The sequence below is a fragment of the Gavialis gangeticus genome, unplaced genomic scaffold (genome assembly GCF_001723915.1).
Source record: "Gavialis gangeticus isolate Ggan-Ray unplaced genomic scaffold, GavGan_comp1, whole genome shotgun sequence".
In the NCBI taxonomy this organism is placed as follows: Eukaryota; Metazoa; Chordata; order Crocodylia; family Gavialidae; genus Gavialis; species Gavialis gangeticus.
In genome coordinates, this window is record NW_017729001.1 from 13,019,753 (window position 1) to 13,023,714 (window position 3,962).

The 3,962-nt window shown below is 42.9% G+C and overlaps 1 protein-coding gene across 2 annotated transcripts in view; it reads left to right on the plus strand.

The window, feature by feature from the left end:
- Nucleotides 1-3,962, plus strand: part of SPECC1L (sperm antigen with calponin homology and coiled-coil domains 1 like) — a 123,625-nt gene that overhangs the window by 1,345 nt on the left and 118,318 nt on the right. For both annotated transcript variants that reach the window (XM_019506861.1, XM_019506862.1), the window contains exon 2: nucleotides 1,352-1,498. The gene's annotated coding sequence lies outside the window, so the exon portion shown is untranslated. The remainder of the gene's footprint in view (nucleotides 1-1,351; nucleotides 1,499-3,962) is intronic.

Below are 3,962 nucleotides of genomic sequence, written 5' to 3' on the forward strand. Positions count from 1 at the left end.
CACACTGCCTGGGGGGATCCAATCACATAACAGCTGATCATTGAAGCTGCTTCCGGGAGCGGCTGCAGCGATCGGCCAGCTCTTGCAGTGGCAGGCACTGGCGTTTTGCCTGCCCCCTTTGCCCACAGCCTAATTGGTGAGCATGGCTTGTCAGGGGGTGCACTGGCACTCTCAAGGGGTGCACATGCACCTCCGTGCACCCTTTACACATCGCCACTGCTAGGGCCTGAAGAAGCTACTTGCATTGGCTAGGCAGAGAATATAGAGGCAAATATAGTGGCAAATGTAAGGCAAAGAACTTGTACACTGTAGAGCTCAAGACTGCTGCATCTCTTATAAGAGAAAAAATTGAGATGACAAGGCCTTAGCTTTTGGGTAGCAAAATGCACTCCTTTCTCCACATCCAGTTACATGGAATAGCTTGGGGCTGAAATGAGAGTTTCTGCCTGCAGAGATATTTGGAAGTCTTAGCCCCTTTCTAGAGAACTTTTCTGCTAAAAGGAAACTGACTAGTCTGTGAAGTGGGTCTGTGGCAGGGGTGGGCAAAATGCAGCATGTGGGCTGGATGTGGTGCACCAAGCCATTCTATCCGGCCCACGGGGCCCCTAAAAAATTTAGAAAATTAATATTTATCTGCCCCTGGCTGCCTGTCATTCAGCCCTCGATGGCTTGCCAAAACTCAGTAAGCATCCCTCTGCCCAAAAATAATTGCCCGCCCTTGTTCTATGGTGTGAAAATTGTTGTACAGAAACAAAGTCCCTGTATACCCTGGGTGTTCTCCTAAAAAAAAGAAAGGGGAAAAATCTCTGATGATAGCGCCAATTCAGTTTTACCAATTTTAGTAGTTTGGAGAGCCATAGTATAGGCAGGCTACTGGTTCTGCATGGTGTTAATGCCAGCTGTATATAATGTAGTTCTGAACAAGGCTGTAAGCATCTTTTCTCATCTTGCTAGCTTTTTAACTTAGTTAAATAATCTAGTCTGTTGCTTTATTTTGTTGGGGGACCTTTAAAGTGTTTTGGGAGGAAGCACAGCTTGTGAACTCTAACAAAAAAGTCTGTGATCTAAAATATGAGTTTTTGTGGTCAAATAATTATTTATTAAAAAAAAAATCCCAATCTGATTTTTAAAAACCTGACTGAAAACCACTTTCCTCCTTGTTTACTTTTGTAGTTCTTGTAATGTCACCGTTTGATTAATTTTCCAGGTATCATAGTCTGCCAGCCAAAGATTTGAGTTCCTATTCAATAGAAACAGGAAAAACCCTTAATCTTCCAGGCTTTCTTTTATTCACTGTTTAAAAAAAAAAAAGCCAATTAAAAGCCCATATCCAGTTTTTTTTCTTTTGCAGGTCACCCTTGAACCAAGTGCATGATTATGGGGATCAAGGAGTCTGAAAGCTGCTTGATTCACAGTATCATTGCTGACAAAGCAGAATATCAGCCAGATAACTGTTTGAATTTATACTGTACAGCTGTTTGCTCCGGGTCTTGAACAGGTCAGTTGTTGCTGGCAGTTTTCTGTGTGGGTCTTGTTTAATAGACATATGTGTCATTCACGTGGGGTGAGGGACAGACATTGCTTAGCAAGAACTTAATGATTTTATATTTGGTGTGGGTAGCACTTATTCATGTCTCATTTCAACCCCATCTGAGCAGGCAGGTCCCTGTTCCAGTTTCCATGGATTGCTTGCTGCTGGTCACCTCCTCTGCAACTTTCACCTTTCTGTGCAAAGTCTCCCAAATAGCTTAAATTTGGTAACCTTCCAGGCATGCTGTAAAAGACATTTCTTAGATCAGAGTTGGGAGAAAGGGCAGTATGTTTCCCAGAATTTTGGAAGGGCAGAAATGAATGTCTGTAGGTGTCTTTTTGTCTGTTTTCCTTTTATAGGAATTATTACTTTATTGCTGCTAGATTTTGTTGTAGTCTCTTTATGTTATGGAACTAATAGCCTTGGGTAGGTTTTTTTTTGTCTTTGTAAATCTAAATATGTAAGTTTACATGTGATGTGTGTTGGGGAAATAAATGGAGTTTCTGCCCTTTTTGGCTGCTTTATAATATATAAGAAAGGAAAAATGCCTGCATAAGGTATGTTGTTCTAACTTTTTTTTTAAAGTAAAGAATCCTTTATTATGTTTTTCTTTAGAAATTGTGTTCTATGGTCTTTGACATGCACCTTTTGGATTCTAGCAAGCAAGCATAGTCTCTGTTGATATACACATGCTTAAGTGTTTGTAACATTGAAGCATATGGATTTACTCATATTATTAATGTGATGACAGGTCATTTAAGTATCATTATGTATGTGCTTTGATGGTTCAGCCCTTTTGTAATATGCCAGGGAAAGAAAAACAATAGGCTTTAGAAATGGAGTTAGTTGAGGTTATGACTAGGTGTATAGTCACAAGGAAAATGTTTGTGTTCTGCTGTGCTGGGCTATCTTAAACTAAAATGTCCTGAATTTACCATTCGGAGAACTTTAATTTTAACACATCCTGCAGGTGGGAGTTGGCTGCTGTGTCTAAAAACCAACAGCAGATTATTTGGCATATTCCAAATAACAGTGTGTATCTTTTGTTTTTGTCCCCAAATCAAAACAAATGTGGTAAGCCAGTATGGGTTTATTTTAAGTAGCTGTAAGTAAAAAGAGAATATTTTGTTTATTAGATCAGATTATGGGATTGTTCAGAAAGAAGACAAAAGTATAGGATGAAGTGTTCTGTTTGTTTGTTTTTTTACTATTTTTACCATACTACAAAGTAGTACAGTTTCCCCAAAGAAATATTTGGGTAAAGTACTTACTCCTTATTGGTCATTCTTTTTAAACTTGATTCCTTAGTAAGTCCTAAAGATAAGACTTATATTGGATTTTTTTTATTGCATGTGTGTTGATTTTGCAGTATAGCTTGCATATATCAGTATTTGCAAAAATGCAAGCAAACTTATTAATGTCCTGGTGCTAATCGGTATGTATGCACTTATACTTTCCAGGGTGCGCTGTTTGCCATCTGTTCCTCAGAGTTGAAATGAATAAACAAAAATACAAAGCTGACTAAACAAGGCAACTCTTAAACAAAAAAAGTAAAAAAAATAACCGTGCTTAAATGATGTCTAATTAGAATATAAAGACCAGATTCATTATTTAAATTTTATTTTACTTGTCTTTAGTCTTAACCTAAAAGTGCTACTTGGCTTTGGTGATGTGAATCAATATTGTTTGTGTGCGGTGAGCACCCATGGGGGAGGCATGGGGAGCATGTTTTCCCTCCTCCCCAATTTATGTGTGGGGCAGAAATGAGCTGTCCACTGCGGGCTTGGGGCCAGGGGCTGCGCCACCATCTTTCCAGTGAGGGGTCTGGGCTTGGAGTGGCCAGTAGCAGGGTGGGCTCAGCTGTGCAGGGTGGGGAGTGGCACTGGGAAGGGTGGCTATGCTGGGGCTATGGGGAATTTTGGGTGGCTGTAGCACCCCCCCCAAGCCACCCCCTAATGCTGCCCCTGCCCAAAAAGCTCTGCTTTGCTGCCTTTCCCTTTGGAGCCTCGTTCTCGCTGCGCGCCCTGTGCCTGACCTACAGTGCATAGCTTCTGAGGGAAAGGCAGCAGAGCGGAGTGTCCCAAGCAGGACCGGCACTGGGGGGCGGCTTGGGAGACTATAGACACACCAGAATTCCCTGTAGCCACCCCTTCCAGTGCTGCTGCCTGCCCCATACATCTGAGCCCACCCCACTCCAAGCCCAGTCCTGGCCTAGCCCCCACATCGGGAACAGCCCCTGGCCCTGAGCCTGCAGTGGGCAGCCCACCTCTGCCCCACACACACATCTGGTGGGGCAAATGCTCCCCATGCCTCTCCCCAGGGGTGCACATAGCAGTCCCATTCTCCACCATGGCTGGACAGCACCTGCCCCTGTCCTACTCCCTGCCTCGCTGTGAGGACCTTGATCTGTTTCTCCCACGCCCCCCCCCCC